Source organism: Leucopleurus acutus (genome assembly GCF_964270905.1).
Source record: "Leucopleurus acutus genome assembly, chromosome: 1".
In the NCBI taxonomy this organism is placed as follows: domain Eukaryota; kingdom Metazoa; phylum Chordata; class Mammalia; order Artiodactyla; family Delphinidae; genus Leucopleurus; species Leucopleurus acutus.
Genome location: NC_139142.1, coordinates 35,821,980 through 35,846,281, shown reverse-complemented (window position 1 = coordinate 35,846,281; position 24,302 = coordinate 35,821,980). Strand labels below are relative to the sequence as shown.

Here is a 24,302-nt window from a genome sequence, read left to right as displayed (position 1 = left end):
ACAAATTCCTTCCTAGAGCCTCCTAAGGGAGTGAGGCCCTATCACACCTTAATTTCAGCTCAGTGAAACTGATTTCAGACTTCTGACCTTCAGAGCTGTGAGAGAATAAATTTATGTTGTTTTAAGCCACCAGGTTGGTGGTAATTTGTTACAGCAGCCACAGTAAACTAATACACACCCCTTGTTGGTAACCAGTCTTATTATTTTTTTTGTTTGTTTTTTTTAAACATCTTTATTGGAGTATAATTACTTTACAGTGTTGTGTTAGTTGCTGCTGTATAGCAAAGTGAATCAGCTATACGTATACATATATCCCCATATCACCTCCCTCTTGCGTCTCCCTCCCACCCTCCCTATCCCACCCCTCTAAGTGGTCACAAAGCACCAAGCTGATCTCCCTGTGCTATGCGGCTGCTTCCCACTAGCTATCTGTTTTACATTTGGTAGTGTATATCTGTCCATGCCACTCTCTCACTTCGTCCCAGCTTACCCTTCCCCCTCCCCATGTCCTCAAGTCCGTTTTCTACGTCTGTGTCTTTATTCCTGTCCTGCCCTTAGGTTCTTAAGAACCATTTATTTATTTTTTTTAGATTCCATATATATATGTTAGCATACGGTATTTGTTTTTCTCTTTCTGACTTACTTCACTCTGTATGACAGTCTCTAGATCCATCCACCTCACTACAAATAACTCAATTTCGTTTCTTTCTTTGGCTGAGTAATATTCCACTGTATACATGTGCCACATCTCCTTTATCAGTTCATCTGTCAATGGACACTTAGGTTCCTTCCATGTCCTGGCTATTGTAAATAGAGCTGCAGTGAACATTGTGGTACATGACTCTTTTTGAATTACGGTTTTCTCAGGGTACATGCTCAGTAGTGGGATTACTGGGTCGTATGGTAGTTCTATTTTTAGTTTTGTAAGGAACCTCTATAGTGTTCTCCATAGTGGCTGTATCAATTTACATTCCCACCAACAGTGCAAGAGGGTTCCCTTTTCTCCACACCCTCTCCAGCATTTATTGTTTGTAGATTTTTTGATGATGGCCATTCTGCCCGGTGTGAGGTGATACCTCATTGTAGTTTGATTTGCATTTCTCTAATGATTAGTGATGTTGAGCATTCTTTCATGTGTTTGTTGGCAATCTGTATAACTTCTTTGGTGAAATGTCTATTTAGGTCTTCTGCCCATTTTTGGATTGGGTTGTTTGTTTTTTTGATGTTGAGCTGCATGAGCTGCTTGTATATTTTGTAGATTAATCCTTTGTCAGTTGCTTCATTTGCAAATATTTTCTGCCCTTCTGAGGGTTGTCTTTTCATCTTGTTTATGGTTTCCTTTGCTGTGCAAAAGCTTTTAAGTTTCATTAGGTCCCATTTGTTTTTTTTTTTTTTTTAATTTCTCTAGGAGGTGGGTCCAAAAGGATCTGGCTGCGATTTATGTCATAGCGTGTTCTGCCTATGTTTTCCTCTAAGAGTTTTATAGTGTCTGGCCTTACATTTAGGTCTTCAATCCATTTTGAGTTTATTTTTGTGTACGGTGTTAGGGAGTGTTCTTATTTCATTCTTTTACATATAGCTGTCCAGTTTTCCCAGCACCACTTATTGAAGAGGCTGTCTTTTCCCCATTGTATATTCTTGCCTCCTTTATCAGAGATAAGGTGACCATATGTGTGTGGGTTTATCTCTGGGCTTTCTATCCTGTTCCATTGATCTGTATTTCTGTTTTTATTTATAAGTTTTGTTATATAAGTTTTGTTATATAAATTTTGTTAGGTATTGCCAAATTCTCCTCTATTAATTAGCATGTGCTGTTTTACATTTTCACTGGCAACTTACGAGAGTACCTGTTTTTCCACAGTCTTACCAAGAAAATATATAGTAAAATTTTGGGGGGGATAGGTGAGAAGTGGTAGGCCAGTGTACTGAGTGAGGTTGAACGTTCAAATCTTTCCTATGTTTAAAGTCCATTTTTATGTACTTTACTTTTTGTGAATTATGTGTTGCCATTTTTTTCTATCAGGTTTTTGGTTCCATTTTCTCTCAGTTTTTAAGAACTCTTTCTATACTTGGGATACTAGATCTTTATCTGTAATATATGTTGTAAATATTTTTCAATTTTTCAGTTTTTTATTTTGCTTATGATATCTTTTAAAAAATTTAATACTTATTTTTTTGGAGAAATTTTAGGTTTACAGAAAAATTGGTTAGAAAATACAGAGTTCCCACATTACATTTCCCTGCCCTGTCAGTTTCTCCTATTATTTACGTTTTGCAGGTGAGTGACACATTTTTTATGATTGATGAGCCAATGCTGATACATTATTATTAACTAAAGTCCACAGTTTACATTCGAGTTCACTCTGTCTTGTATATTTTATGAATTTTTACAAATATATAATGATGTGTGCCTACTATTACTGTATTGTACAAAATAGTTTCACTCTATATCAGGCATCTTTTCTGACCAGGGTGGTATGAAACTAGAGATCAGTTATGATAGGAAAACTGGAAGATTCACAGATATATGGAGATTAAACAACATGCTACTGAACAACCAATGGGTCAAAGAAGAAATCAAAAGAGAAGTAAAATGTTACCTTGAGACAAATGAAAATGGAAATACAGCATACCAAAACTTATGGGATGCAGCAAAAGCAGTTCTGAGAGGGAAGTTCATAGCAATAAATATGCATACTAAGCAAAAGAAAGAACTCAAATAACTTAATACCTCAAGGAACTAGAAAAAGAACAAACTAAACCCAAAGTTAGTAGAAACAAAGGAAATAACAAAGATCAGAGCAGAACAATGAAATAGTGCTAAAAAGACAATAGAAAGGATCAGTGAAACTACGAACTGTTTTTTTGTTTGTTTGTTTGTTTAAAAGATAAGCAGGGGCTTCCCTGGTGGCGCAGTGGTTGAGAGTCCACCTGCCGATGTAGGGGACACGGGTTCGTGTCCCGGTCTGGGAAGATCCCACATGCAGCAGAGCGGCTAGGCCCGTGAGCCATGGCCGCTGAGCCTGCGCGTCTGGAGCCTGTGCTCCGCAACGGGAGAGGCCACAACAGTGAGAGGCCTGTGTACCGCCAAAAAAAAAAAAAAGATAAGCAAAACAGGCAAACCTTTAGCCAGACTCACCAAGAAAAAAAGAGAGAGGACTCAAATAAATAAAATCAGAATTGAAAGAGGAGATGTTACAATTGATGCCAAAGAAATACAGAGGATTGTAAGAGACTACTATGAAGAATTATTGAATATATACGAACAATTTGGACAGTCTGTAAGAAATGAATAAATTTCCAGAAACACACAGCTTACCAAGACTGAATCAAGAAAAAATAGAAAATCTGAACAGACTGATTACTAGTAAGAAGATTGAATCAGTAATCAAAAACCTTCCAACAAATAAAACTTCAGGACCAGGTGGGCTTCGCCGGTGAATTCTACCAAACATTTACAGAAGAATTAATATCAGTCTTTCTCAAACTCTTCCAAAAAAATAGTAGAGGAGGGAACACTCTCAAACTCATTTTATGAGGCCAGCATTACCCTGATACTAAAGTCAGACCAGGACACTACGAGTAAAGGAAACGACAGGCCAATATCCCTGATGAACATAGATGCAAAAATCCTCAACAAAATGTTAACAAGCTTAATTCAGCAACACATTAAAAGGATCATGCATCATGATCAAGTGGGATTTATCCCTGGGATGCAAGGATGGTTCAGAAAACACAAATCAATAAATATGATATACCAGATTAATAGATTGAAGTGTAAAAGTCATGTTCATCTCAATAGATGCAGAAAAAGCATTTGACAAAATATCATTTCATGATAAAACCTCTCAACAAATTGGGTATAGAAGGAACATACCTCAACCTATGAAATGGGAGAAAATAATTACAAGTCATATATCTGATAAAGGGTTAAGATCCAAAAAATATAAGGAACTCATACAACTCAGTAGTAAAAAAAAAAAAAGAAAAATCTGATTACAAAATGGACAGAGAACTGAATAGACATTTTTCCATAGAAGACATACTAATGGTCAACAGGTATATGAAAAGGTTCTTGAGATCACTAATCATCAGGGAATTGAAAATCAAAACCACAATGAGATATCACCTTACACCTGTTAGAATAGTTGTTAACAAAAAGATAAGAGATGACAAGTGTTGGCAAGGCTCTGTAGAAAAGGGAACCCTTGTGAACTGTTGGTGGGAATGTCAGTTGGTAGAGCCACCATGGAAAAGAGTATGGAGGTTCCTTAAAAAATTAAGAATAGAACTGCCATATGATCCAGCAGTCCTACTTCTGGGTATATATTCAAGGGAAATGAAAACACAATCATGATGACATATCTGCATACGCATGTTTACACACACAGTGGGATATTATTAAGCCATGAGAAAGAAGGAAATCCTGTCATTTTAACAGCATTGATGAACCGTGAGGGTATTATGCTATGTGAAATAAGTCTGACAAAGACCAATACTGTATGATATCACTTATAAATGGACTTTAATAAAGCTGAATTCATAGAAACAGAGTGGAGTGGTGTTTACCAGGGGTGGGGGATGGCAGAAATGGGGAGATGTTGGCCGAAGGATATAGACTTCCACTTAATAAGATGAAAAAGTTCTAGGTATCTAAAAAAGTTTCTATTGATCTGTGCTTGGGTGCACTGACTCTTCTATGTTATTTCCAATCTGTTCTTGTTCTAGATACTCTTTTACTATTCTAGAATTTCCATTTGGTTCTTCTTTTTTTTCTACATCTCCTTGTGGGCATATTTTCCTTTATTGCTGAGCATAATTATAATAGCTCTTTTAAAATCCTTGTTTTAAAGGATTTAAATCACCAACAGCTGATTCCACAAGCTTGTTATTTATTGTTTTGTTGTTGTTTCTTTGTTTGGTTTCGTTTTCTTGGCCTGTATGTCAAATGATTTTGGATTATAATCCTTATGTTTGATTGTTATGAATTCTGTTATAGCCTTCCATAAAAGGGCTGATATCTTTGTTTTAGCAGGCAGTTAATTTTGTTGTACTCATACTTCAAACTCTGTGTCTTAGGAGACAGTTCAACTGTCAGGTTTTTGGTTTTTTGTTTTTTTTTAATCATTAGCTGATGTGTATCCTCCATATATGCAGTTAATTGGTCAGCCGGTTGGTCTGCCAAAGATTTGGGCAGAGGTAAACATAGGGTTTACGACTTCCCCTGTCTGATCCTCTTCTTTCTGGAATTTCTCCCTCACTTTCCGGTGTTGGTGGTTGCTTTGAAAGCTTCCTCTGGCACTCCAGAAAAAAACTGCACATAAAAACTTTGTTTCTCTGTTGGAATTTTAGTTTGTGCAGCCACTGATTGTGGCCTGCTCTCCAACTATACACAGTATATTTAGAAACTTACTCCTGCCATTTTTTTGTTCCAAGTATATATGCCCTCCAGAATCTGTCTGCTTTTGTTTATTTTCCTGTGCCTTCAGAGGTTGGTGGTGTTTTTTGTCAAGTTTTATAATTGTTGTCTGGAGGAGGATTGGTCTGGATAAGCTGCTTCTACCATACTGAACATGGAACTTACCCACTCTCCCATTTTTAAAAGAATGCATAGTCTTATTGATTTTAATTTATTTAATATTTTACAGTCATTTAAGGTAACTTCTTTTGTGATGTTCAGATTTGGCCACTGGGAGCCCCTTCAAGCTTACTTTTGTGGGTTTTTTTTTTTTGTATGTGTATGGGTGTGTGTTCTCTGTGTCCTTCTGATGGGCCTTTATTCGTCTTTGAATTCTTTCTGTCAAGCATACAATGATGTCCCAGGTTCACTTTATATATTCCCTGCTTCAGATATGAGAATAAGATTTAGATACTATTATCTGGGTTCTAAGTTCATTTTTCAGGGGCATCATTTATTCTAAGACTTCTTAGAAATGTAAAATTACATGTGGCTACTAGAAAACTTAAATTACACGTGGCTACTAGAAAACTTAAATTACACATTATTTTTCAATTTTAAAATTTATTTTTATTGATTTATTTTTTGTTAATTTTTATTGGAGTATAGTTGTTTAACAGTGTTGTGTTAGTTTCTGCTGTACAGCAAATTGAATCAGTTATACATATATATATATCCACTCTCTTAGATTCCCTTTCCATTAAAAAAAAAAATAGTGACAATATCAGATGTTTACGAGAATGCAGAGAAACTGGATCACTTATACATTGCTGGTGGGATTGAAAATGATATTGCCATTCTGGAAAACAGTTTGGCAGCTTTGTAAAATAATAATAATAATTAATAAAACATGCAGTTAATTACATGACCCAGCAGTTGCACTCCTGGGCATTTATCTCAGAGAAATAAAGATTTAAGTCCACAAAAAAACTTGTAAAACAAAACAAAAAAAAAAGAAAAGAAAGCTTAAATTACACATTAAAAAATTAAAAATAAAGTTTCAGTTAATTATAGATCCAAATATTATCACATGTATTAAAATACTACCATGTCAGTACTTGAGTATTATCATTGATATGTAATCAACATAACAACTATTAATGAGATACTTAAATTCTTTTGTTTGTACCAAGTCTTCAAAATCTTGTGTGTGTTTTACACTTAACAGCATATCTGGATTTGGACTGGCCACAATTCAAGTATGCAGTAGTGCTCAGTAGCCACATATTTTCTTACAGTTTGTGTTTTGCCTTTACTTATAGTTTTTGGCAGTTTTGGCCATCTATATTTCAAAAATCAGTTTTTATTGTTGAATGTATCAATTAAAAATTGTATCTTTTGCCTTTGGATTTTCAGTCACTGCTAGACTTCTCTCATTACAGGATATAGTTGGAATCATTTGTGTTTTCTTCTAGGATATTCATAGTTTTAATTTTTGTGTTTTACTTCCTGATCCATTTGGGATTTTATGTATTCTGCAGTTTTTGTTTTTCATTTCATTCAAAAGTTATTTAATAGAATATTTTTTAACTTGCAGGAGGAAGGGCTTTTTGTTGTTGTTCATGTGTAGTTGTATTGTGATCAGAGAACATAGTTTGTGTTATTTCTACTCTGTTAAACTTATTGAGATTTTCTTTATGACCTTTCATATGATCAGTTTTTGTGAATAGTCCACGTCCACTTAAATAGAGATTGTTTTCTCTATCAGAGTACAAAGTTAAGTATAGTAAGTTCAATATAATATAATCTACCTTATTGATTACATAGCTTATGTCTTCTATAGCTTTACTTACTATTATTCTGTTTCTGTTAATTTCTTCATCTATCTAATGTAGATTTTTGTTTTACAAAGTTTATGACTGTGCTCTTTGGTGCATAGATATTCGTAACTGATTTATCTTCCTCATTGTCAATTTGTACTTTAGCATTAAAAAAAAAATCCTACTTTGTCATGTTAGGTGCCTTTTTGGGCCTAAATTCTACCTTGTCAGTTAATAAGATCATAACCTCTGCTTTCTTTTTTGTTGTATTTGCCTGTTATACCTGTTCTCATATCTTTTTCCTTTTAATGTTTCTTAATTACTTTGTTTTAGGTGCTTCCTTGTATATAGTGTACAGTTGGGTTTTGGGTCATGAGCTGATCAAAAATCTTTTTCCTTTTAGTAGAGCAGTTAAGCTCTTTGCATTTACTATTGACACTGATATCTTGAGCTTAGCTGTGACAATTATTATATTTGTGTTTGTATTCTGTTTGCTATGTGTCTTTTACTATGTTTTATGTTTCCATTGCTCTTTTGAAGAATTTTGTTTTGAAAAACTTTTTTGATATTGAGTATGTTTATCCTACTAAAGCATGGGATTTCATTAATAGTAATATATTAATATTGTTTCCTTAATTGTGGCAAATGTACCAGAGCAATGCAAGATGTTAACAATAGGGGAATCTGGGTATATGGTATGTGGAAACACTGTATTATCATTGCAACTTTTCTGTAATGTAAAACTATGCTAAAATTAAAGAAAAACTTTTAATGTAGTGGTGCTGAACGTGTCCTGGGTTGGTTTTGTAAAGTGAATTTTATGTGAGTTTATTGCTGAACTTGGTGAATATAAGCTGTTTTTGTCAGTTTCCAGTAACTCTGGGAGGTGTAATCATATATTTGATGGTAAAGAGTTGTAGGAAAATATCTTTGTTTTATAATAATGAAACAAAAAGAAGTTTTTGTACTGGAGAGAAATTTTTTTTAGCAAAAGATTAAAGAAAAATTTGCTTCTAGAACTGGTTACTCAAATCATATCTTGTGTAGATGAATTATTTAGACTGTTCTTGGGGAAGAGGGCATGTTTAGTAGTTAACAGTTGAGTTCTGAATTGAAATATAAGCTGAAGAATTTTAACGGCACCTAGAAGGTGTAGTTCAGGCTTTCAGTCCCAGAATTTTAGACCTGGAAGAGACCTTTACAATTTATTCCAATTCTTTCATTAATAGAAGAATAACTAGAAGTCTAGGAAAGTGATATGTTATATCCAAAATCATGTAGTAAATTAATATGAAGAGCTGGGACTAGAACCTAAGCCTCTTCATTTCTGTTTCAGGATTCTTTCTTCAGTGCCAGAATGTGTTCTTAAAAGTCACGATTATCCAGATACTGGGATCTTCATATCCTACTTAGAGTGCAGCTGTGGCAATGTTACATGTTTATACTGGCATTTAAAAAATGGCACCGAAACACAAGTCATTTACTCAATATCCCAGAGGTAACGTTAGGTCATAAGACTGGCTTATTGATTTTTACCTCTATATCTAATCCAGTAAGGGAAGGGCTAGCTAGAAGATTATAGTAAGTAGGCCAATTGTTATGAGCTATAGTTGGGGAGCTAGAACAGGACCTGGCGCTGGAAACCATAAAATGCCAGAAGATTTTTGGGCTGTAGTGATGTGGATGATGTCAGAGTGATGAGAGCTTCTACCATGACTAAGTGGACTCTAGAACCTATAGAATGGAGGACAGAGTAAAGGAGGTTGTGGAGCCACCATCAGACTTGCTCGTCGAATGCCATTTGTTCTGTTCTCATTCCCTAGAACATTCCACTACTTGCCAGGTAGGATTTAGAATAATCATCGATAATGAAATTAAATTCATCTGATATCTGCAAAACACTTTTATTTTGTGAAGTACTCTCACAAATATACTCTGTGATCCTTGCAGTATCCTTGTGAGATGGGTAGAAGGGATATTGGTGAGCAGAAAATGTTAAATACTAATGTGTGTCAAAGCAGTGTGCTAGAAACCACTAAAAGTTATAAAGATGAATAGACATAGTCTTGGCTCTCATGGTGTGCGCAGTCTTGTGGGGGACGGGGTAGGGAAAATAGCCAAGTATAATGTAAATCAAGTTGAAAAAGATTTAGAAAGTTAAGTTATTTCCCATGGGAATTTAAAAGGAGTGATGGTGTTAAAAATGATGGAAATTGTAATACTTTGCCTTCTGATTTCAGACTAACTGAAAGGCTTATAACTATAAAAGGATATTGACTGTAATAGATACAGATATAGTTTTCTTTTCTAATTTTTCAGAAATCTTATTTTTATTTTAGGTGATTCTACAAAGCTTATCTGAACAAATTTATGGACTAAGGATGACAGAAGTCACTTAAATTTCTGTTTTAATGATTTTTGGCATATAGGGCAGGCTGGAGGAAGAGGAAGAAAAAAAGGGAATTGACATTATAGTGTCAAACAGAACTTACAAATTTACCTAGGCCAAAATATGAATAAAAATTTAACTGGGCCCTATTAACTGTTAAGAAGATCGATAGAGTAAAGTTGATGCACTACTAGTTTATGTTGTCAAGGTAGACAACTTCAGAATAGGAGAGGGAGTAGTGAGGACTTCTAGTTCCTAACTTGGTTTTTTATTTTGCTTCAAAGTAATGTTACGTTTCAGGATCATTATAGTAAATATTTGCTTACCAATAAATATGAGTTTAACAGTTTTAGAATAATGAATTCATTTTTATTGAAAAAGTGGACAAAACAGGCTTTTCAGTTTTTTGTTTATTTTTCAAATTCATATTGGTTATCAGGTTTTTTTTCTCTTTTCCTTTTTATTCTCAAACTGATTGTTAATGAGAAAAAACATGGAGCAATTAACAACGACACTTGAATCTTTAGTCTTCTCTTTCCAACTCAAGCACTGAAATATGACACTCCTTTCATAATTTTCTTTCTGGCCATCACATTCTCTCTTTTCTTTTTGGCTTCAGAGTCCTTTCCAAAAGGAAATATGCTGCCTGGCATTCTATATTATTCCTAATTTCCAGGTGGAAAAATGAGACCAATGAAGTGACACCTAAATACAATGGGGATTATAGTTTTAAAAATAAGACAATAAGTCAGATCTTCTTGCTTTCATTCTTCTCTATTTTACCACGAAAAAGTACTTATCAAAGTCCAAGAGATTACTGATATGCGATAATGACCAGTGACTTCACATTAATGGAGCTATTCATAATAAACTCATCAGAGAAGTAATTGGAAAAAATTTAAATATAAAGAGTGATTTTCACTATTCTGTTTATATAGCATTGAAACAACCGTAACATTCAAACACCCAGGAAGTGTAAAACTCTAAGTAATATTAAATAATAATTGATATTAACTCTGAAATATTGCAACATCTTGAAGTATCTTGTGAATGACCAAAAACAGATGAAATTTTGTTTGGTATAGCTTCAGTTATTTTCCACAGAACTACATATTAAAAAAACTGGTAATCCATGTAAGATATACACAAAACCCTGAACTGACTAGATTGTTCAATGAAAAATACTCCACACTGCTTTGTTGTTATGGACAAATGAGCTTATAATTCAATGAAACCCTTTTAAGAAGTTTTAGTCTATGGAATGACATCTTCAAATTGTTTGATCCTATTAGTTTTATTAACAGAAACCTCCCATTCCTTCATAAGATGTTTATTAATTCTGCTGAATATCATCTTTAAAAGGGCTGACTTGACTGTTGTCAAAATAAATCACAGGTCAAGTGCAGCCCTCCAGTCTCCAGTCTATGGGCTCTTCCATGAGTTTCAGTTCCGTGTAAGCCACACAGTGACCTTCCCACGAGTTTTCCATTGGAGATTTCACAGTCCTAACTTTAACATTTTCCAGAAAGTATCCCTCCCTTCTCTAGGCTTTGGGTAGAATGTCAAATTAATAATGGCATGTGGTGTTCCTTAGCATAACCTGCCAAAATGTGATAATTTCCTTAAAAGAAAAGCCATGGGCTGCAATCACACATCTGAGATGACAGACGTCCAGATGAATCCTATATAAAAAGGAAAGGTTGGTGTCTTCTGGAATATGAATGTACACCTTTAATAAATTCAAACAGATCCCAACATAAACATCTTCAAACTTGACGGGTTTTACGTGACTCATCATTTCATAGATTCTTGGCACCAAATCTCTGGACATGATACTTATTAACCCAACCCACTGCAATAGGGAGGAAACACCTTGAAGCGATACTCCTGGTATGAAATATGGGTTTTTTGGGTAAAATCCTCTATAGGAATAATTATCAATTAGAGGATAACCTGTGAAAAACTTCTCTGAGTGGTTTAAATTTAAAAGATACTTCACTAAATTGCCAGTATTGATGAAGACATCAGTGTCTGTCTTCATGATGTACCTGACGTTGGGGCAAAACTCAGTTACCCACCTAAATGCCATAATTGTTTTCAAGGTCAGGTTATTGTACGTGTCTATAAAAAATCATGTCATATTATGTCACCATAAAGGAAGTGTTCATCCTCTAAGGATAATGCTAACAATTTGTCTTCCCTTTCAGCCTGTTGGCCTAGTAAGAAAAATGTAAGACCCTCATATCCCCACCAAGACTTCTTTTCACCCCAAGTAACTCTAATGGCCTGTCTGGCTTTCACATCTGAGGGTTGTGAGGTCACCAGGATAACAAGAAATGGGTTTTGATGAGAGCAGTTCTAATGCTCTTGAAGTGTGAAGTGGAAGTCTTTTTGTAAATGGGCTCATACTCGTACATCCAGTTCACGCGTTCTGTCACATTGTAGTGGGGGCAGACTGAGGTACCACATCACCAGGAAACTCAGGAATGACAGCAGCAGGAGGCTCCATTTGGGGAATCGCATGACATCCTACTCGGAAGGGCAGGGTGCTCAGGAGGACCGGGGCCATCCATTCACAGCCCCTCAGGAGCACGCAAGCCTCAGGTTCTAGCTGCTAAACACTGTACAACCTTTTGGGGGCTCCATTTAATCTCAGCCATCCATGACCTTCTTCTTGATTTATTCCTTCTGAGTGAAAGACCTTCAGTTTCACCAACTGAACATTCAGTAGTAAGCAGTAGTCAAAAATAATGCTTGAAATTTCTACTGAAAAACAGAGACTCTCAGATTGGTTTAAAATTCTGCCATATACTGCTTATAAGACACATGCCTGTAGAATTTCTTATGAGACTAAAGCACTAGCTGAAGTTTTCTGTTTTCGTATTCCATGCTTTAATTAAAAGATTTGCCGTGAACTACTCTAAGTGGCCTGGAGAAAGCTAAAACCCAAAGCTGTTCCCAGTTGAAGACTGCAAACTCAAATCTTCCTTACCTCTGGTGGGGCAGCTGATCGTCACAGAGGCCCTGGCCTCTGGGCCCATATTTTCTTAATATCACCTACTTTAGTGATGTCTATTTGCCCATTTACAAAGTATGCTAAAAGGAGCAACTTCCCTTGTTATAACAGATTCATTAGTGTATTAATTAATGCTACAGGGAAAGGAGAGGGAAAGAGTGGTACAACATAGTCAGTATTTTCTTCTCCTTTGGGGCTTATTTCTACCTCTGTGTGTTTTCTCTCTTAATGTTGATCCATAGCTAAAAGACGTTGAGGTCCTATCTTACTGCTTTTCAAATCTAAGCCATACTATAAGCCATACTATAGAGAGGTTGACAAATTTCTAGTAGTAAAATTATTCCTAGCAAACAGCCTCCTGTAGGCTGTCCCTACTCCTACCCTTACCCACTTCAGTCTGGTAGTCTCATCTATACAGCATTACCTCCTTGTTTGAAGTCCAGCCTAGAATGGTCTTGGGATCATCAGTGTTATAAGGCTCTGCATTGCCTTAGTTATACTTAGATTTTTAATTTACATGTGTTCACAGCTTCACTACCTATGGGTAAATAGCTTTTTATATAAACATGCAGAACCTCTCTTCTCTTTTTCTTAAAAAGTGACCAGTTTCATCCCTGACATATTCTTTTGTCATCTGTTAAACATGATTTTCCCACAAATTTACTTTTTTGTTCATTTCATATGTGATGATTTTTTTGTGTGTGTAGTTTCCTTTTTTAGAACAGGACAGTTGTGTTTCTTTGACGATAAGAATCAACGGGCCATGTGCTGTTTTTTCTTTTCCTACTCAGAGTATGTTCAGTTTAGCTCACAGTCTGTTTCCTTCCTATATGGATAAAAATGACTGACTCTGTTCAACAGCAGAGATTGAAAATAAAACCTGTAATTCCTAACCTTTTTTTTTTTTTTACAGTTCTTTCTTTAAACATCTTCTAAAGGATTTTTCTTTCTTTATATTTTCCTTTACCTGTCATGGGGAGAGTAAGATGTTCATTTGGTTCTACTGTATTTCTCCTGAAGACTTATTTGTTTTGCTTCTCTTCCTTTAGTATCTTCACCTTTGATTAGTCTACAGCAGATCTTGTAACATTTGACCTGAATTCCAATGCCACCGATAAGCACATACAGCACTTCCTCCTCTTCTTCTTATTTTTTTTGCGGTACGCGGGCCTCTCACTGTTGTGGCCTCTTCCGTTGCGGAGCACAGGCTCCGGATGCGCAGGCTCAGCGGCCATGGCTCACGGGCCCAGCTGCTCTGCGGCATGTGGGATCTTCCCAGACTGGGGCACGAACCCGTGTCCCCTGCATCGGCAGGTGGACTCTCAACCACTGTGCCACCAGGGAAGCCCCAGCATTTCCTCTTAAATGAATAATTTTCTCCATACATTTGATTTGAGCATATATGAAATCATATGCTGCATCCTTGGTTATATATTCCCATGTACATTTCTTTCAGAGAAATCTTTCCCGAAATTAGTTTTTCCTTGTGTTGACTTTTTATTTCTGATTACTGAATGCCATTTATTCTTTACACTCAGCTGGTATTGCCTATTTCACTTTCATGGTTACTGTTCTTTTCTACCACATAGTATGCATTTATTATACGGTTCAGGATAACTTATTAACATGTGAGTGTTGTTAACCGAATACATCTAATTTTTGGAAAATTTTAGCTTTCAGTGCTATTACAAAGTTGGTTTAACTCATAGTCTCCCTTTAAAATATTTAAGATAGTGCTTCCAGCCAAGTTGGACTAACGGATTGGTATCCTTTTACTTGAAACAGCTAACTAGACAAAAAACATGAAACAACAGTTCTTAAGGCATTTGCCATCAGGCAGCAAAAGACATCGATCCCTGAGAGACAGGAAACAGATTAGATGAGACCTATGCTTGCTCTGCCTGGAGAGTGTTTCTAGGTATGGGCTAGGGCAGTAGAACCCCAGAGGAGCCTAGAGATCTCCCTGAAATGAGGAGATGGTGCTGGCAGCCTAAGGAGCCAAGGCAGCTAGAGTTCAGAGAGCAGAGTACCAGAGAGGAGAGAGCTGCAAGAGAATTTTGCACATCTGCAGAAGTCCCTTCCAAGAATTCAGCTGAGTACTGATCAGTACAGACCTGTGAGGAAACTGCTTGAGGTCAAGGAAGAACCACCCAAAAGGAATTGAGGGAAAAATAAAGAGCTCACACAATGTCAGGAATAGAGCCTGAATCCATCAGGCAGAGTGGAAAATATAATTCACTGAGTGTCAGGTAGAGCATCTCTAACATTCTAGTTTTCATTTCTAGATGTTCAGTTTGGGTCCTTTTTCTGTTTTAACTTAAATTACACGCAATCTTTTCTCTAGCTTCTAGAGCATATGGAACACATTTATAATAACTTTAAATCCTAGTTTCCTAGTTCTCCTGTCATTTCTGGGTTGGTTTTGATTGATATTTCTCCTCATTTGGCTCTACTTTCTTGCCTCCCCGCCCCTCCCCTCTGCCAAAACCTGCTTGGCAAATTAGTTAATGCTTGTCAGGCATGGAAAAGAAGACATTGTAAATTTTACCTTGTTGGGTACTGGATATTTTTGTATTCCTGTAAATATTCTTGAAGTTTTTTCTGGAATGTATTTAAGTTACTTGGGAAGTATTTAGTCCTTTAAGGTATTCCTTACTGGGATCATTTAATGTAATTTTGCTGTATTCCTGAGGCAGAACCTTTATGAATACTTTACCTGATGCCCTGTGAATTATGAGGTTTTCCATTTAGCTAACCATCTGGTTACAGATGTTAAGTTGAAGATCAGGTTGTTCCTTCAGGGTTCGTTTTTAAGCTCTGCTGGTATCGTTATAGATTAATCTTTATTTTGGGACTAATTTAGTCCTGCTGAGGTCTCTACTTATTGTCCAGAGTATACAAGGTCTCTCTCCTCTGGTTAGTTGCAACTCAAATGTCCCTAGCTCTGTATGAACCTTGAATTGTTCATTTTTTAAGCTCCTCAGCAGATTTTTTTCTCCTATTGCATTATGGAATTTCCCCCAAATATGTGCAAATTAGTATTAAGTCAAAGACTCAAGAGAAGATGTGTGGAGCTTTTTTCTGCATTACTCCCTCCTCTCTGGTACATTATTCCAGTAATTCCTGCCACCTATACTTTCTGAACTCTGATCTTTGTCTTTTCATGTTAGTGACACTGCTGTGCTTTGCTTTGAATCTCCCTGCCTGCAGTAGTGTCTATAACATGTCTCTTAGCAGAAAGTCAAGGTGCATGTAGGCTTATCTAGCTTGTTTCCTTCTCTCAGAGAATGCAGATCTACACTAATTGTTTTCCATTGTCTGGAGACTGTTGCGTCCTATATTTTGTCTAGTTTTGCAGTTGTTTACTGTTTGAAGAGAAATCCGGTACCAGTTACTCCATAATGGCTAGAAGCATAAATCCCATAATACTGGATTATTGTGGGAGGTTGGTAAAGACTTTTGGGTGAAATTTTAGGAAGGAATCGCAATGAGCCTTAACTGATTTTATAGTTAATGGCTATTTAGGAATTGTCTGTTTATGGGCCCTGGGAGTAGTTGACTTGGCAGTGGTTTGTCCTTTTCAATGAGAGCTATCAGATAATGTAAATAATAAGGCAATATACAAATGTGCTTATTTTTGGTTTGTAATTATTTATTAAATGTTTTTATAGGCTGTTCTGTCTCAGAATAACAATTTTTTTAATAGATCTTTATTGGAGTTTAATTGTTTCACAATACTGTGTTAGTTTCTATTGTACAACAAAGTGAATCAGCCATATGCATACATATATCCCCATATCCCCTCCCTCTTGAGCCTCCCCCTATCCCACCTCTCTAGGTCATTGCAAAGGACCAAGCTGATCTCCCTGTGCTATGCTGCTGCTTCCCACTAACTAAATTTTACATTTGGTAGTGTATATATGTCGATGCTACTCTCACTTCACCCCAGCTTCCCCTTCCCCCCATGTCCTCAAGTCCATTCTCTATGTCTACATCTTTATTCCTGCCCTGCCACTAGGTTCATCAGTACCATTTTTTTTTTTTTTTAGATTCCATATATATGTGTTAGCATATGGTATTTGTTTTTCTCTTTCTGACTTACTTCACTCTGTATGACAGACTCTAGGTCCATCCACCTCACTACAGATAACTCAATTTCGTTTCTTTTTATGGCTGAGTAATATTCCATTGTATATATGTGCCACATCTTTATCCATTCATCTGTCAGTGGACACTCAGGTTGCTTCCATGTCCTGGCTATTGTAAATAGGGCTGCAGTGAACATTGTGGCACATGTCTCTTTTTGAATTATGGTTTTCTCAGGATATATGCCCAGTAATGGGTTTGCTGGGTTATATGGTAGTTCTATTTTTAGTTTTTTAAGGAACCTCCCTGCTGTTCTCCATAGTGGTTGTATCAATTTACATTCCCACTAACAGTGCAGGAAGGTTCCCTTTTCACCACACCCTTTCCAGCATTTATTGTTTCTAGATATTTTGATAATGGCCATTCTGACAGGTGTGAGGTGATACCTCATTGTAGTTTTGATTTACATTTCTGTAATAATTTGTGATGTTGGGCATCTTTTCCTGTGCCTCTTGGCCATCTGTATGTCTTCTTTGGTGAAATGTCTATTTAGGTTTTCCACCCATTTTTTTAATTGAATTGCTTGTTTCTTTTGATATTGAGCTCCATGAGCTGTTTGTATATTTTGGAGATTAATCCTTTATCCATTGCTTCGTTTGCAAACATTTTCTCCCATTCTGAGGGTTGTCTTTTTGTCTTGTTTATGATATCCTTTGCTGTGCAAAAGCTTTTGAGTTTCATTAGGTCCCATTTGTTTAATTCTGTTTTTATTTCCATTACTCTAGGAGGTGGGTCAAAAAAGATCTTGCTGTGGTTTAGGTCAAAGAGTGTTTTTCTTATGTTTTCCTCTAAGTTTTATAGTGTCTGGTCTTACATTTAGGTCTTTAATCCATTTTGAGATTATTTTTGTGTATGATGTTAGGGAGTGTTCTAATTTCATTCTTTTACATGTAGCTGTCTAGTTTTCCCAGCACCACTTACTGAAGAGACAGTTTTTTCTCTATTGTATGTTCTTGCCTCCTTTGTTGTAAATTAGGTGACCATATCTGCATGGGTTTATCTCTGGGCTTTCTATCCTGTACCATTGATCTATATTTCTGTTTTTGTGCCATACTCTCTTGATGACTGTAGCTTTGTAGTATAGTCTGAAGTCAGGGAATCTGATTCCTCCAGCTCCGTTTTTCTTTCTCAAGAATGCTTTGACTATTTGGGGTCTTTTGTGTTTCCATATGAATTGTAAAATTTTTTGTTCTAGTTTTGTGAAGAATGCCATTAGTAGTTTGATAGGGATTGCATTGAACCTGTAGATTACTTTGGGTAGTATCATTTTCACAATATTGATTCTTCCAATCCAAGAACATGGTATATTTCTCCATCTGTTTATGTCATCTTTGATTTCTTTCATCAGTGTTTTATTCTGAGTACAAGTCTTTCGCCTCCTTAGGTAGGTTTATTCCTAGGTATTTTATTCTTTTTGTTGTGATGGTAAATGGGATTGTTTCCTTAATTTCTCTTTCTTGATTTTTCATTGTTAGTGTATAGGAATGCCAGAGATTTCTGTGCAGTAATTTTGTATCCTGCAGCTTACCAAATGCATTGATTAGTTCTAGTAGTTTTCTGGTGGCATCTTTAGGATATTCTATGTACAGTATCATGTTATCTGCGAACAGTGACAGTTTTACTTCTTCTTTTCCAATTTGTATTCCTTTTTCTTCTGATTGCCGTGGCTAGGACTTCCAAAATTATGTTGAGTAAGAGTGGCGAGAGTGGACATCCTTGTCTTGTTCCTGATCTTAGAGGAAATGCTTTCAGTTTTTCACCATTGAGAGCGATGTTGGCTGTGAGTTTGTCATGTATGGCCTGTATTATGTTGAGATAGGTTCCCTCTATGCCCATTTTCTAGAGAGTTTTTATCATAAATGGGTGTTGAATTTTGTCAAAAGCTTTTTCTACATCTATTGAGATGATCATATTGTTTTTATTCCTTAATTTGTTAATGTGGTATTTCACATTGTGATTTGCATATATTGAAGAATGCTTGCATTCCTGAGAAAAATCACACTTGATCATGGTGTATGATCCTTTTAATATGTTGTCGGATTGTATTTGCTAGTATTTTGTTGAGGATTTTTGCATCAGTGATATTGGTCTATAATTTTTTTGTGATATCTTTTTCTGGTTTTGGTATCAGGGTGATGGTGGCTTTGTAGAACGAATTTTGGAGTGTTCCTCCTTCTGCACTTTTTTGGAAGAGTTTGATGAAGGATAGGTGTTAGCTCTTCTCTAAATATTTGGTAGAATTTGCCTGTGAAGCCATTTGGTCCTGGACTTTTGTTTGTTGGAAGACTTTTAATTACAGTTTCAATTTCATTACTTGTGATAGGTCTGTTTATATTTTCTAATTCTTCCTGGTTCAGTCTTGGAAAACTGTACCTTTCCAAGAATTTGTCCAATTCTTTGTGGTTGTCCATTTTATTGGCATATAGTTGTTTGTAGTAGTCTCTTATAATCCTTTGTATTTCTGCGGTGTCAGGTGTGATTTCTCCTTTTGCATTTCTAATTTTATTGATTTGTATCCTCTCGCTTATTTTCTTGATGAGTCTGGCTAAGGGTTTATCAGTTTTGTTTATCTTCTCAAAGAATTAGCTTTTAGTTTTATTGATCTTTGCTATTGTTTTCTTCGTTTCTATTTCATTTATTTCTGCTTTGATATTTATGATTTCTTTCCTTCTACTGACTTTGGGTTTTCTGTGTGCTTCTTTCTCTACTTGCTTTAGGTGTAGGGTTAGATTGTTTATTTGAGGTTTTTCTTGTTTCTTGAGGTGAGATTGAATGCTCTAAACTTCCCTCTTAGAACTGCTTTTGCTGCATCAGATAGGTTTTGGATCATCGTGTTTTCATTGTCATTTGTCTCTATGTATTTTTTGATTTCCTCTCTAATTTCTTCAGTGATCTCTTGGTCATTTAGTAGCATATTGTTTAGCCTCCACGTGTTTGTGTTTTTCATGTTCTTTTCCTGCAAATAATTTCCAGTCTCACACTTTGGTCAGAAAAGATGCTTGATATGATTTCAGTTTTCTTAACTTTATCAAGGCTTGATTTGTGACCTAAGATGTGGTCTATACTGGAGAATGTTCTGTGTGCACTTGAGAAGAAAGTGTCATCTGCTGTTTTTGGATGCAATGTCCTATAAACATCAATTAAATCTATCTGGTCTGTTGTGTCATTTAAAGCTTGCATTTCTTTATTAATTTTTTTTCTGGATGATCTGTCCATTGGTTTAAATGAAGTATTAAAAGTCCCCCACTATTATTGTGTTACTGTCGATTTCCTCTTTTATGGCTGTTAGCATTTGCCTTATGTATTGAGGTACTCCTATGTTGGGTGCATATATATTTATAATTGTTATATATTCCTCTTGGATTGATCCCTTGATCATTATGTAGTGTCCTTCCTTGTCTCTTGTAACATTATTTTAAAGTCTATTTTATCTGATATGAGTATTGCTACTCCAGTTTTCTTTTGCTTTCCATTTGCGTGGAATATCTTTTTCCATCCCTTCACTTTCACTCTGTATGTGTCCCTACGTCTGAAGTGGGTCTCTTGTAGACAGCATATATACAGGTCTTGTTTTTGTATCCATTCAGCCAGTCTGTGTCTTTTGGTTGGCGCATTTAATCCATTCACATTTAAGGTAATTATCCATATGTATGTTCCTATTACGATTTCTCAGTTGTTTTGGGTTTATTTTTATAGGTCCTTTTCTTCTCTTGTGTTTCCCACTTAGAGAAGTTCCTTTAGCATTTGTTGTAGAGCTGGTTTGGTGGTGCTGAATTCTCTTAGCTTTTGCTTTTCTGAAATACTTTTGGTTTCTCAGTGGAATCTGAATGACATCCTTGCTGGGTAGAGTAATCTTGGTTGTAGGTTTTTCTCTTCATCACTTTAAGTATATTCTCCCACTCCCTCCTAGCCTGCAGAGTTTCTGCTGAAAAATCAGCTCGTAACCTTATGGGGATTCCTCTGTATGTTGTTTTTTATTTTTTCTTTGCTGCTTTTAATATTTTTTCTTTGAATTTAATTTTTGTTAGTTTGATTAATATGTGTCTTGGTGTGTTTCTTCTAGGGTGTATCCTGTATGGGGCTCTCTGTGCTTCCTGGACTTGGGTGACTATTTCCTTTCCCATGTTAGGGAAGTTTTCCACTATAATCTCTTCAAATATTTTCTCAGACCCTTTCTTTTTCCCTTCTTATTCTAGGACCCCTATAATTCGAATGTTGGTGTGTTTAGAGTTGTCCCAGAGGTCTCCGAGGTTGTCTTCAATTCTTTTCATCCTTTTATTTTTTATTCTGCTCCTCGGCAGTTATTTCTACCATTTTGTCTTCCAGCTCACTTATTTGTTGTTCTGCCTCAGTAATTCTGTTATTAATCCCTTCATTTCAGTTATTGTGTTGTTCATCTCTGTTTGTTTCTCTTTAGTTCTTCTAGATCTCTTTTAAACATTTCTTGTATTTTCTCAATCTGTGCCTCCATTCTGTTTCTGAGATTCTGGATCATCTTTACTATCATTACTCTGAATTATTATTCAGGTAGATTGCCTATTTCCTCTTCATTTATTTGGTCTTGTAGGTTTTTACCTTGCTCCTTCATCTGTGACATATCATTTTGCTGTCTCATTTTTTTTTTCCTTTTTTTTTATGAGTGGGATTGTGTTCCTCTCTTATTGGTTGTTTGGCTTGAGGCTTGCAACACTGGAGTTTCTAGGCTGTTGGGTAGAGCTGGGTCTTGGTGCTCAGATGAGGACCTCTGGGAGACCTCATTCTGATGAATATTCCCTGGGGTCTGAGGTTCTCTGTTAGTCCAGTGGTTTGGACTCTGAACTCCCACTGCAGGAGTTTCGGCCTGATCCCCATCTCGTGAACCAAGATCCTGCAAGCCGAGTGGGGTGGCAAAAAAAAAAAAAGAGGGAGAACAATAACAATGTAAACAATAAAGTTAGACTAGGGAACTAACAGATATGTTAGAAAAAAAATAAAAATATAGATGAAACAACAATCGGAAGGTAAAACAGAACCACAGTAGTAAAAAAGAGGAGGAGAAATTAAAAAGTTGGAAAAGGCCTTGGCTGTGGAGGGTGGGGCCTAAGCGGGGGTGAGGTTTGGGCAGTGGGCGGTGCCAATGCTTGTTTGTTTGTTTATTTGTTCTAGGTTGCTGCTTTTGCTAAGAGAGCACCCATGACCCTGATGATGTTTCCATTCACAATAAAGGGCTCTATTGCCTTCATTGATTAGCTGATCAAATTCAGGTTAGTAGATTTTGTGGACAGTACTTCTCTCTTCCAATTATATGTTAATATTTTGAGAAATGGATAATTTTGTATTTAAAGCTACATATGTATATGCCAGTGAAGTAGAAGGGCCAAGTCAATCTAAACTCTATTGAATTATGTACCTACTATGCTACCTACTATGTACAATCTGTAGTGTATAAAATGGAAAAATATTTTATTTCCTGTTTTATAGTTTTTTTACTATAAAGTAAGGGCCAGATAAAACAAGTTGTGGCTGAATATGGTACACTGTACTTTTGGCATCGTTGTGTGGCATATTTGATGCTGAAATAAACAGCTCATCTTAGAATTTTTTGAAATTTTTAGTAGCTTTTAAAAGTTTCGTTCTTGGGCTTCCCTGGTGGTGCAGTGGTCGAGAGTCCACCTGCTGATGCAGGAGACACGGGTTCATGCCCTGGTCCGGGAAGATCCCACATGCCGTGGAGCGGCTGGGCCCGTGAGCCATGGCCGCTGAGCCTGTGTGTCTGGAGCCTGTGCTCTACAACGGCAGAGGCCACAACAGTGAGAGGCCCGTGTACTGCAAAAAAAAAAAAAAAAAAAAGTTTTGTTCTTGTTCGTATTTCATTTATACACTCAAATTTTTATTTATTTGTTTTTTGTTCAGTCTGTGAGTTTTGACAAATATATATTCTTTCCCATAATCTTTGAAATTCACTCATGTTGCCTTTTTGTAGTCAACCTCTCTCTCCACCTCAATCCGTAGAAATCACAGATCTGTTTTTTGTCCTTGTTGTTTACTTTTTCCAGTATATCATTTAAATGAAATCATTTAGTGTGTAGCTTTTAAAATCTGGCTTCTTTCACTTAGCACAATGCATTTGGATTCACCCATGTTGTGTGTACCAGTAGTTCATTCTTTTTTATTGCTGAGCAGTGTTCTATTGTATGGATATACTGCTGTTAGTTTATCCATTCACCATCTGATGGACATTGGGGGAGTTTCTAGTTTTTGGTGATTATTGCAGTCATACTGTTTTTTCTTTTTTTTTCCTTTGATAAAATGTACGTAAAATGTACCTTCTTAACCATTTTTAAATGTACAGTTCAGTGGTGTTAAATACATTCACATTGTTGTACAGCCATCACCACCATCCATCCCCATAACTTTTCATCTTGTAAAACTGAAACTCTGTACCCATTAAACAGTAACTCTCCATTCTGTGCTCCCCCCAACCCCTGGCAACCACCATGATACTTTATTGTTTTGACTACTCTAAGTACTTTATATGAGTGGAATTATATAGTATTTGTCTTTTTGTGACTGACTTATTTTACTTAGTGTAGTGTGCTCAAGGTTCACCCGTTTGTAGCATATTGCAGAATTTCCTTCCTTTGTAAGGTTAAATGATATTTCATTGTATGTATATACCACATTTTTTTATCCACTCATCAGTTGTTGGATAGCTGGGTTGCTTCCATGTTTTAGCTACTGTGAATAATGTGGCTATGAACATGAGTGTACAAAGATCTTTTCAATACCCTGCTTTCATTTCTTTTTGTGTATGTACTCAGAAGTGAAATTGTTGCATCATATGATAATTCTGTTTTTAAGTTTTTGAGAAACCACCATACTGTTTTCCACAGGAGCTGTACCATTTTACATTTCCACTAGCAATACACAGGGGTTCCAACTTCTCCACATCCTTGCCAATGTTTATTATTTTCTGTTTGTTTGTTTATTTATTTATCTCTCTATTCTTTATTTTTTAAAGTAGCCATCTTAATAGGTGGTATAACACTATAGTTTTCATTTGCATTTCCCTAATGATTGGTGACATTGAGCATCTTTTCATGGCATTTCATATTGGTAATTTGTATATCTCCTTTGGAGAAATGTCTTTTCAAGTCCTTTTTCCAGTTTTGAGTTGTGCTGGTTTTTTGTTATTTTTGTTGCTGTTGTGTTGATTTTTAGAAGTTCTTACATATTCTGGATAATAATCACTTATCAGATATATGACTTGCGAATATTTTCTTCTATTCTGTGGGTTGCCTTTTTACTCTGTGGGTAGTATCTTATGATGCCCAAAAGTCTTAATTTTCATGAAATCAAATTTGTCTTGTTTTTCACTTTTTTAATTTGTGTCTTTGGTGCCCCCCATCCAAGAAATTATTACTAAATTCAATGTCATGATGCTTTTGCCCTTTGTTTCTTCTAAGAGTTTTATTATTTTAGGTCTTACATTTAGGTACTTATCCATTTTGAGTTAATTTTTGTATATGATATTAGGTATGTGGATATCCAGTT

The 24,302-nt window shown here is 36.0% G+C and overlaps 1 protein-coding gene and 1 pseudogene across 2 annotated transcripts in view; one reads left to right on the top strand and one right to left on the bottom strand.

Moving 5' to 3' along the window:
* The window catches only part of FUT8 (fucosyltransferase 8), a 320,447-nt gene that overhangs the window by 39,016 nt on the left and 257,129 nt on the right, over window positions 1-24,302 (top strand). The gene's annotated exons all lie outside the window — the stretch shown is intronic.
* LOC309968526 (UDP-GalNAc:beta-1,3-N-acetylgalactosaminyltransferase 1-like) lies at window positions 11,175-12,648 on the bottom strand (annotated as a pseudogene). The gene is made up of 3 exons: window positions 12,600-12,648; window positions 12,235-12,373; window positions 11,175-12,189 (listed from the first exon to the last, which is right to left on the bottom strand). The product of its transcript is annotated as a UDP-GalNAc:beta-1,3-N-acetylgalactosaminyltransferase 1-like (transcript).